Here is a 13,854-nt window from a genome sequence, read left to right as displayed (position 1 = left end):
GCCCCAACACTTTAATAGAATAATAGCCCCTACACTCTAATATAATAACAGCCCCAACACTTTAATATAATAACAGCCCCAACACTCTAATATAATAATAGCCCCAACACTTTAATATAATAATAGCCCCAACACTCTAATCTAATAATAGCCCCAACTCTTTAATAGAATAATAGCCCCAACACTCTAATATAATAACAGCCCCAACACTTCAATATAATAATAGCCCCAACACTTTAATATAATAATAGCCCCAACACTCTAATATAATAATAGCCCCAACACTTTAATATAATAACATCCCCAACACTTTAATATAATAATAGCCCCAACACTTTAATATAATAACAGCCCCAACACTTTAATATAATAATAGCCCCAACACTTTAATAGAATAATAGCCCCAACACTCTAATATAATAATAGCCCCAACACTCTAATATAATAATAGCCCCAACACTTTAATATAATAACAGCCCCAACACTTTAATATAATAATAGCCCCAACACTCTAATATAATAACAGCCCCAACACTTTAATATAATAATAGCCCCAACACTCTAATATAATAATAGCCCCAACACTTTAATATAATAATAGCCCCAACACTTTAATATAATAATAGCCCCAACACTCTAATATAATAACAGCCCCAACACTTTAATATAATAATAGCCCCAACACTTTAATATAATAAAAGCCCCAACACTCTAATATAATAATAGCCCCAACACTTTAATATAATAACAGCCCCAACACTTTAATATAATAATAGCCCCAACACTTTAATATAATAACAGCCCCAACACTTTAATATTATAATAGACCCAACACTTTAATAGAATAATAGCCCCAACACTCTAATATAATAACAGCCCCAACACTTTAATATAATAATAGCCCCAACACTTTAATATAATAATAGCCCCAAAACTCTAATATAATAACAGCCCCAACACTTTAATATAATAATAGCCCAACACTTTAATATAATAATAGCCCCAACACTCTAATATAATAATAGCCCCAACACATTAATATTATAATAGACCCAACACTTTAATATTATAATAGCCCCAACACTTTAATATAATAACAGCCCCAGCATTTTAATAGAATAATAGCCCCAACACTCTAACATAATAACAGCCCCAACACTTTACTATAATAATAGCCCCAACACTTTAATATAATAATAGCCCCAACACTCTAATATAATAATAGCACCAACACTCTAATATAATAACAGCCCCAACACTTTAATATAATAATAGCCCCAACACTTTAATATAATAATAGCACCAACACTCTAATATAATAATAGCCCCAACACTTTAATAGAATAATAGCCCCAACACTTTAATATAATAATAGCCCCAACACTCTAATATAATAATAGCCCCAACACTTTAATATAACAATAGCCCCAACACTCTAATATAATAACAGCCCCAACACTTTAATAGAATAATAGCCCCAACACTCTAATATAATAACAGCCCCAACACTTTAATATAATAATAGCCCCAACACTCTAATATAATTATAGCCCTAACACTTTAATATAATAATAGCCCCAACACTCTAATCTAATAATAGCCCCAACTCTTTAATAGAATAATAGCCCCAACACTCTAATATAATAACAGCTCCAACACTTCAATATAATAATAGCCCCAACACTTTAATATAATAATAGCCCCAACACTTTAATATAATAACATCCCCAACACTTTAATATAATAATAGCCCCAACACTTTAATATAATAACAGCCCCAACACTATAATATAATAATAGCCCCAACACTTTAATAGAATAATAGCCCCAACACTCTAATGTAATAATAGCCCCAACACTCTAATATAATAATAGCCCCAACACTTTAATATAATAACAGCCCCAACACTTTAATATAATAGTAGCCCCAACACTTCAATATAATAGCAGCCCCATCACTCTAATATAATAATAGCCCCAACACTCTAATATAATAATAGCCCCAACACTTTAATATAATAATAGCCCCAACACTCTAATATAATAATAGCCCCAACACTTTAATAGAATAATAGCCCCAACACTTTAATATAATAATAGCCCCAACACTCTAATATAATAATAGCCCCAACACTTTAATATAATAATAGCCCCAACACTCTAATATAATAACAGCCCCAACACTTTAATAGAATAATATCCCCAACACTCTAATATAATAACAGCCCCAACACTTTAATATAATAATAGCCCCAACACTTTAATATAATAATAGCCCCAACACTCTAATATAATAATAGCCCCAACACTTTAATATAATAATAGCCCCAACACTCTAATATAATAATAGCCCCAACACTTTAATATAATAACAGCCCCAACACTCTAATATAATAATAGCCCCAACACTCTAATATAATAATAGCCCCAACACTTTAATATAATAATAGCCCCAACACTCTAATATAATAATAGCCCCAACACTTTAATATAATAACAGCCCCAACACTCTAATATAATAACAGCCCCAACACTTTAATATAATAATAGCCCCAACACTCTAATATAATAACAGCCCCAACACTTTAATATAATAATAGCCACAACACTTTAATATAATAATAACCCCAACACTCTAATATAATAATAACCCCAAAACTCTAATATAATAATAGCCCCAACACTCTAATATAATAACAGCCCCAACACTCTAATATAATAATAACCCCAACACTCTAATATAATAACAGCCCCAACACTTTAATATAATAATAGCCCCAACACTTTAATATAATAACAGCCCCATCACTCTAATATAATAATAGCCCCAACACTCTAATATAACAATAGCCCCAACACTTTAATATAATAATAGCCCCAACACTCTAATATAATAATAGCCCCAACACTTTAATAGAATAATAGCCCCAACACTTTAATATAATAATTGCCCCAACACTCTAATATAATAATAGCCCCAACACTTTAATATAATAATAGCCCCAACACTCTAATATAATAACAGCCCCAACACTTTAATAGAATAATAGCCCCTACACTCTAATATAATAACAGCCCCAACACTTTAATATAATAACAGCCCCAACACTCTAATATAATAATAGCCCCAACACTTTAATATAATAATAGCCCCAACACTCTAATCTAATAATAGCCCCAACTCTTTAATAGAATAATAGCCCCAACACTCTAATATAATAACAGCCCGAACACTTCAATATAATAATAGCCCCAACACTTTAATATAATAATAGCCCCAACACTCTAATATAATAATAGCCCCAACACTTTAATATAATAACATCCCCAACACTTTAATATAATAATAGCCCCAACACTTTAATATAATAACAGCCCCAACACTTTAATATAATAATAGCCCCAACACTTTAATAGAATAATAGCCCCAACACTCTAATATAATAATAGCCCCAACACTCTAATATAATAATAGCCCCAACACTTTAATATAATAACAGCCCCAACACTTTAATATAATAATAGCCCCAACACTCTAATATAATAACAGCCCCAACACTTTAATATAATAATAGCCCCAACACTCTAATATAATAATAGCCCCAACACTTTAATATAATAATAGCCCCAACACTTTAATATAATAATAGCCCCAACACTCTAATATAATAACAGCCCCAACACTTTAATATAATAATAGCCCCAACACTTTAATATAATAAAAGCCCCAACACTCTAATATAATAATAGCCCCAACACTTTAATATAATAACAGCCCCAACACTTTAATATAATAATAGCCCCAACACTTTAATATAATAACAGCCCCAACACTTTAATATTATAATAGACCCAACACTTTAATAGAATAATAGCCCCAACACTCTAATATAATAACAGCCCCAACACTTTAATATAATAATAGCCCCAACACTTTAATATAATAATAGCCCCAAAACTCTAATATAATAACAGCCCCAACACTTTAATATAATAATAGCCCAACACTTTAATATAATAATAGCCCCAACACTCTAATATAATAATAGCCCCAACACATTAATATTATAATAGACCCAACACTTTAATATTATAATAGCCCCAACACTTTAATATAATAACAGCCCCAGCATTTTAATAGAATAATAGCCCCAACACTCTAATATAATAACAGCCCCAACACTTTACTATAATAATAGCCCCAACACTTTAATATAATAATAGCCCCAACACTCTAATATAATAATAGCACCAACACTCTAATATAATAACAGCCCCAACACTTTAATATAATAATAGCCCCAACACTTTAATATAATAATAGCACCAACACTCTAATATAATAATAGCCCCAACACTTTAATAGAATAATAGCCCCAACACTTTAATATAATAATAGCCCCAACACTCTAATATAATAATAGCCCCAACACTTTAATATAACAATAGCCCCAACACTCTAATATAATAACAGCCCCAACACTTTAATAGAATAATAGCCCCAACACTCTAATATAATAACAGCCCCAACACTTTAATATAATAATAGCCCCAACACTCTAATATAATTATAGCCCTAACACTTTAATATAATAATAGCCCCAACACTCTAATCTAATAATAGCCCCAACTCTTTAATAGAATAATAGCCCCAACACTCTAATATAATAACAGCTCCAACACTTCAATATAATAATAGCCCCAACACTTTAATATAATAATAGCCCCAACACTTTAATATAATAACATCCCCAACACTTTAATATAATAATAGCCCCAACACTTTAATATAATAACAGCCCCAACACTATAATATAATAATAGCCCCAACACTTTAATAGAATAATAGCCCCAACACTCTAATGTAATAATAGCCCCAACACTCTAATATAATAATAGCCCCAACACTTTAATATAATAACAGCCCCAACACTTTAATATAATAGTAGCCCCAACACTTCAATATAATAGCAGCCCCATCACTCTAATATAATAATAGCCCCAACACTCTAATATAATAATAGCCCCAACACTTTAATATAATAATAGCCCCAACACTCTAATATAATAATAGCCCCAACACTTTAATAGAATAATAGCCCCAACACTTTAATATAATAATAGCCCCAACACTCTAATATAATAATAGCCCCAACACTTTAATATAATAATAGCCCCAACACTCTAATATAATAACAGCCCCAACACTTTAATAGAATAATATCCCCAACACTCTAATATAATAACAGCCCCAACACTTTAATATAATAATAGCCCCAACACTTTAATATAATAATAGCCCCAACACTCTAATATAATAATAGCCCCAACACTTTAATATAATAATAGCCCCAACACTCTAATATAATAATAGCCCCAACACTTTAATATAATAACAGCCCCAACACTCTAATATAATAACAGCCCCAACACTTTAATATAATAATAGCCCCAACACTCTAATATAATAACAGCCCCAACACTTTAATATAATAATAGCCACAACACTTTAATATAATAATAACCCCAACACTCTAATATAATAATAACCCCAAAACTCTAATATAATAATAGCCCCAACACTCTAATATAATAACAGCCCCAACACTCTAATATAATAATAACCCCAACACTCTAATATAATAACAGCCCCAACACTTTAAAATAATAATAGCCCCAACACTTTAATATAATAACAGCCCCATCACTCTAATATAATAATAGCCCCAACACTCTAATATAATAATAGCCCCAACACTTTAATATAATAATAGCCCCAACACTCTAATATAATAATAGCCCCAACACTTTAATAGAATAATAGCCCCAACACTTTAATATAATAATAGCCCCAACACTCTAATATAATAATAGCCCCAACACTTTAATAGAATAATAGCCCCAACACTCTAATATAATAACAGCCCCAACACTTTAATATAATAACAGCCCCAACACTCTAATATAATAATAGCCCCAACACTTTAATATAATAATAGCCCCAACACTCTAATCTAATAATAGCCCCAACTCTTTAATAGAATAATAGCCCCAACACTCTAATATAATAACAGCCCCAACATTTCAATATAATAATAGCCCCAACACTTTAATATAATAATAGCCCCAACACTCTAATATAATAATAGCCCCAACACTTTAATATAATAACATCCCCAACACTTTAATATAATAATAGCCACAACACTTTAATATAATGACAGCCCCAACACTTTAATATAATAATAGCCCCAACACTTTAATAGAATAATAGCCCCAACACTCTAATATAATAATAGCCCCAACACTCTAATATAATAATAGCCCCAACACTTTAATATAATAACAGCCCCAACACTTTAATATAATAATAGCCCCAACACTCTAATATAATAACAGCCCCAACACTTTAATATAATAATAGCCCCAACACTCTAATATAATAATAGCCCCAACACTTTAATATAATAATAGCCCCAACACTTTAATATAATAATAGCCCCAACACTCTAATATAATAACAGCCCCAACACTTTAATATAATAATAGCCCCAACACTTTAATATAATAAAAGCCCCAACACTCTAATATAATAATAGCCCCAACACTTTAATATAATAACAGCCCCAACACTTTAATATAATAATAGCCCCAACACTTTAATATAATAACAGCCCCAACACTTTAATATTATAATAGACCCAACACTTTAATAGAATAATAGCCCCAACACTCTAATATAATAACAGCCCCAACACTTTAATATATTAATAGCCCCAACACTTTAATATAATAATAGCCCCAAAACTCTAATATAATAACAGCCCCAACACTTTAATATAATAATAGCCCAACACTTTAATATAATAATAGCCCCAACACTCTAATATAATAATAGCCCCAACACATTAATATTATAATAGACCCAACACTTTAATATTATAATAGCCCCAACACTTTAATATAATAACAGCCCCAGCATTTTAATAGAATAATAGCCCCAACACTCTAATATAATAACAGCCCCAACACTTTACTATAATAATAGCCCCAACACTTTAATATAATAATAGCCCCAACACTCTAATATAATAATAGCACCAACACTCTAATATAATAACAGCCCCAACACTTTAATATAATAATAGCCCCAACACTTTAATATAATAATAGCCCCAACACTCTAATATAATAACAGCCCCAACACTCTAATATAATAATAACCCCAACACTTTAATATAATAACAGCCCCAACACTTTAATAGAATAATAGCCTCAACACTCTAATATAATAACAGCCCCAACACTTTAATATAATAATAGCCCCAACACTCTAATATAATAACAGCCCCAACACTCTAATATAATAACTGCCCCAACACTCTAATATAATAACAGCCCCAACTCTTTAATAGAATAATAGCCCCAACACTTTAATATAATAACAGCCCCAACACTTTAATATAATAATAGCACCAACACTCTAATATAATAACAGCCCCAACACTTTAATAGAATAATAGCCCCAACACTCTAATATAATAACAGCCCCAATACTTTAATATAATAACAGCCCCAACACTCTAATATAATAATAGCCCCAACACTTTAATATAATAATAGCCCCAACACTCTAATCTAATAATATCCCCAACTCTTTAATAGAATAATAGCCCCAACACTCTAATATAATAACAGCCCCAACACTTCAATATAATAATAGCCCCAACACTTTAATATAATAATAGCCCCAACACTCTAATATAATAATAGCCCCAACACTTTAATATAATAACATCCCCAACACTTTAATATAATAATAGCCCCAACACTTTAATATAATAACAGCCCCAACACTTTAATATAATAATAGCCCCAACACTTTAATAGAATAATAGCCCCAACACTCTAATATAATAATAGCCCCAACACTCTAATATAATAATAGCCCCAACACTTTAATATAATAACAGCCCCAACACTTTAATATAATAATAGCCCCAACACTCTAATATAATAACAGCCCCAACACTTTAATATAATAATAGCCCCAACACTCTAATATAATAATAGCCCCAACACTTTAATATAATAATAGCCCCAACACTTTAATATAATAATAGCCCCAACACTCTAATATAATAACAGCCCCAACACTTTAATATAATAATAGCCCCAACACTTTAATATAATAATAGCCCCAACACTCTAATATAATAATAGCCCCAACACTTTAATATAATAACAGCCCCAACACTTTGATATAATAATAGCCCCAACACTTTAATATAATAACAGCCCCAACACTTTAATATTATAATAGACCCAACACTTTAATAGAATAATAGCCCCAACACTCTAATATAATAACAGCCCCAACACTTTAATATAATAATAGCCCCAACACTTTAATATAATAATAGCCCCAAAACTCTAATATAATAACAGCCCCAACACTTTAATATAATAATAGCCCAACACTTTAATATAATAATAGCCCCAACACTCTAATATAATAATAGCCCCAACACATTAATATTATAATAGACCCAACACTTTAATATTATAATAGCCCCAACACTTTAATATAATAACAGCCCCAGCATTTTAATAGAATAATAGCCCCAACACTCTAATATAATAACAGCCCCAACACTTTACTATAATAATAGCCCCAACACTTTAATATAATAACAGCCCCAACACTTTAATATAATAATAGCCCCAACACTCTAATATAATAATAGCCCCAACACTTTAATATAATAATAGCCCCAACACTCTAATCTAATAATAGCCCCAACTCTTTAATAGAATAATAGCCCCAACACTCTAATATAATAACAGCCCCAACACTTCAATATAATAATAGCCCCAACACTTTAATATAATAATAGCCCCAACACTCTAATATAATAATAGCCCCAACACTTTATTATAATAACATCCCCAACACTTTAATATAATAATAGCCCCAACACTTTAATATAATAACAGCCCCAACACTTTAATATAATAATAGCCCCAACACTTTAATAGAATAATAGCCCCAACACTCTAATATAATAATAGCCCCAACACTTTAATATAATAACAGCCCCAACACTCTAATATAATAATAGCCCCAACACTTTAATATAATAATAGCCCCAACACTCTAATATAATAACAGCCCCAACACTTTAATAGAATAATAGCCCCAACACTCTAATATAATAACAGCCCCAACACTTTAATATAATAACAGCCCCAACACTCTAATATAATAATAGCCCCAACACTTTAATATAATAATAGCCCCAACACTCTAATCTAATAATAGCCCCAACTCTTTAATAGAATAATAGCCCCAACACTCTAATATAATAACAGCCCCAACACTTCAATATAATAATAGCCCCAACACCTTAATATAATAATAGCCCCAACACTCTAATATAATAATAGCCCCAACACTTTAATATAATAACATCCCCAACACTTTAATATAATAATAACCCCAACACTTTAATATAATAACAGCCCCAACACTTTAATATAATAATAGCCCCAACACTTTAATAGAATAATAGCCCCAACACTCTAATATAATAATAGCCCCAACACTTTAATATAATAATAGCCCCAACACTTTAATATAATAACAGCCCCAACACTTTAATATAATAATAGCCCCAACACTTTAATAGAATAATAGCCCCAACACTCTAATATAATAATAGCCCCAACACTCTAATATAATAATAGCCCCAACACTTTAATATAATAACAGCCCCAACACTTTAATATAATAATAGCCCCAACACTCTAATATAATAACAGCCCCAACACTTTAATATAATAATAGCCCCAACACTCTAATATAATAATAGCCCCAACACTTTAATATAATAATAGCCCCAACACTTTAATATAATAATAGCCCCAACACTCTAATATAATAACAGCCCCAACACTTTAATATAATAATAGCCCCAACACTTTAATATAATAATAGCCCCAACACTCTAATATAATAATAGCCCCAACACTTTAATATAATAACAGCCCCAACACTTTGATATAATAATAGCCCCAACACTTTAATATAATAACAGCCCCAACACTTTAATATTATAATAGACCCAACACTTTAATAGAATAATAGCCCCAACACTCTAATATAATAACAGCCCCAACACTTTAATATAATAATAGCCCCAACACTTTAATATAATAATAGCCCCAAAACTCTAATATAATAACAGCCCCAACACTTTAATATAATAATAGCCCAACACTTTAATATAATAATAGCCCCAACACTCTAATATAATAATAGCCCCAACACATTAATATTATAATAGACCCAACACTTTAATATTATAATAGCCCCAACACTTTAATATAATAACAGCCCCAGCATTTTAATAGAATAATAGCCCCAACACTCTAAAATAATAACAGCCCCAACACTTTACTATAATAATAGCCCCAACACTTTAATATAATAACAGCCCCAACACTTTAATATAATAATAGCCCCAACACTCTAATATAATAATAGCCCCAACACTTTAATATAATAATAGCCCCAACACTCTAATCTAATAATAGCCCCAACTCTTTAATAGAATAATAGCCCCAACACTCTAATATAATAACAGCCCCAACACTTCAATATAATAATAGCCCCAACACTTTAATATAATAATAGCCCCAACACTCTAATATAATAATAGCCCCAACACTTTATTATAATAACATCCCCAACACTTTAATATAATAATAGCCCCAACACTTTAATATAATAACAGCCCCAACACTTTAATATAATAATAGCCCCAACACTTTAATAGAATAATAGCCCCAACACTCTAATATAATAATAGCCCCAACACTTTAATATAATAACAGCCCCAACACTCTAATATAATAATAGCCCCAACACTTTAATATAATAATAGCCCCAACACTCTAATATAATAACAGCCCCAACACTTTAATAGAATAATAGCCCCAACACTCTAATATAATAACAGCCCCAACACTTTAATATAATAACAGCCCCAACACTCTAATATAATAATAGCCCCAACACTTTAATATAATAATAGCCCCAACACTCTAATCTAATAATAGCCCCAACTCTTTAATAGAATAATAGCCCCAACACTCTAATATAATAACAGCCCCAACACTTCAATATAATAATAGCCCCAACACTTTAATATAATAATAGCCCCAACACTCTAATATAATAATAGCCCCAACACTTTAATATAATAACATCCCCAACACTTTAATATAATAATAACCCCAACACTTTAATATAATAACAGCCCCAACACTTTAATATAATAATAGCTCCAACAATTTAATAGAATAATAGCCCCAACACTCTAATATAATAATAGCCCCAACACTCTAATATAATAATAGCCCCAACACTTTAATATAATAACAGCCCCAACACTTTAATATAATAATAGCCCCAACACTCTAATATAATAACAGCCCCAACACTTTAATATAATAATAGCCCCAACACTCTAATATAATAATAGCCCCAACACTTTAATATAATAATAGCCCCAACACTCTAATATAATAACAGCCCCAACACTTTAATATAATAATAGCCCCAACACTTTAATATAATAAAAGCCCCAACACTCTAATATAATAATAGCCCCAACACTTTAATATAATAACAGCCCCAACACTTTAATATAATAATAGCCCCAACACTTTAATATAATAACAGCCCAAACACTTTAATATTATAATAGACCCAACACTTTAATAGAATAATAGCCCCCACACTCTAATATAATAACAGCCCCAACACTTTAATATAATAATAGCCCCAACACTTTAATATAATAATAGCCGCAAAACTCTAATATAATAACAGCCCCAACACTTTAATATAATAATAGCCCAACACTTTAATATAATAATAGCCCCAACACTCTAATATAATAATAGCCCCAACACATTAATATTATAATAGACCCAACACTTTAATATTATAATAGCCCCAACACTTTAATATAATAACAGCCCCAGCATTTTAATAGAATAATAGCCCCAACACTCTAATATAATAACAGCCCCAACACTTTACTATAATAATAGCCCCAACACTTTAATATAATAATAGCCCCAACACTCTAATATAATAACTGCCCCAACACTCTAATATAATAACAGCCCCAACTCTTTAATAGAATAGTAGCCCCAACACTTTAATATAATAATAGCCCCAACACTCTAATATAATAATAGCCCCAACACTTTAATAGAATAATAGCCCCAACACTTTAATATAATAATAGCCCCAACACTCTAATATAATAATAGCCCCAACAATTAATATAATAATAGACCCAACACTCTAATATAATAACAGCCCCAACACTTTAATAGAATAATAGCCCCAACACTCTAATATAATAACAGCCCCAACACTTTAATATAATAATAGCCCCAACACTCTAATATAATTATAGCCCCAACACTTTAATATAATAATAGCCCCAACACTCTAATCTAATAATAGCCCCAACTCTTTAATAGAATAATAGCCCCAACACTCTAATATAATAACAGCTCCAACACTTCAATATAATAATAGCCCCAACACTTTAATATAATAATAGCCCCAACACTTTAATATAATAACATCCCCAACACTTTAATATAATAATAGCCCCAACACTTTAATATAATAACAGCCCCAACACTATAATATAATAATAGCCCCAACACTTTAATAGAATAATAGCCCCAACACTCTAATGTAATAATAGCCCCAACACTCTAATATAATAATAGCCCCAACACTTTAATATAATAACAGCCCCAACACTTTAATATAATAGTAGCCCCAACACTTCAATATAATAGCAGCCCCATCACTCTAATATAATAATAGCCCCAACACTCTAATATAATAATAGCCCCAACACTTTAATATAATAATAGCCCCAACACTCTAATATAATAATAGCCCCAACACTTTAATAGAATAATAGCCCCAACACTTTAATATAATAATAGCCCCAACACTCTAATATAATAATAGCCCCAACACTTTAATATAATAATAGCCCCAACACTCTAATATAATAACAGCCCCAACACTTTAATAGAATAATATCCCCAACACTCTAATATAATAACAGCCCCAACACTTTAATATAATAATAGCCCCAACACTTTAATATAATAATAGCCCCAACACTCTAATATAATAATAGCCCCAACACTTTAATATAATAATAGCCCCAACACTCTAATATAATAATAGCCCCAACACTTTAATATAATAACAGCCCCAACACTCTAATATAATAACAGCCCCAACACTTTAATATAATAATAGCCCCAACACTCTAATATAATAACAGCCCCAACACTTTAATATAATAATAGCCACAACACTTTAATATAATAATAACCCCAACACTCTAATATAATAATAACCCCAAAACTCTAATATAATAATAGCCCCAACACTCTAATATAATAACAGCCCCAACACTCTAATATAATAATAGCCCCAACTCTTTAATAGAATAATAGCCCCAACACTCTAATATAATAACAGCCCCAACATTTCAATATAATAATAGCCCCAACACTTTAATATAATAATAGCCCCAACACTCTAATATAATAATAGCCCCAACACTTTAATATAATAACATCCCCAACACTTTAATATAATAATAGCCACAACACTTTAATATAATAACAGCCCCAACACTTTAATATAATAATAGCCCCAACACTTTAATATAATAACAGCCCCAACACTTTAATATAATAATAGCCCCAACACTCTAATATAATAACAGCCCCAACACT

Source organism: Hemitrygon akajei, chromosome 17 (genome assembly GCF_048418815.1).
Source record: "Hemitrygon akajei chromosome 17, sHemAka1.3, whole genome shotgun sequence".
Taxonomy (NCBI): Eukaryota; Metazoa; Chordata; class Chondrichthyes; order Myliobatiformes; family Dasyatidae; genus Hemitrygon; species Hemitrygon akajei.
The sequence above is the reverse complement of the archived record's forward strand: the minus strand, read 5'-3'. Positions refer to the sequence as shown.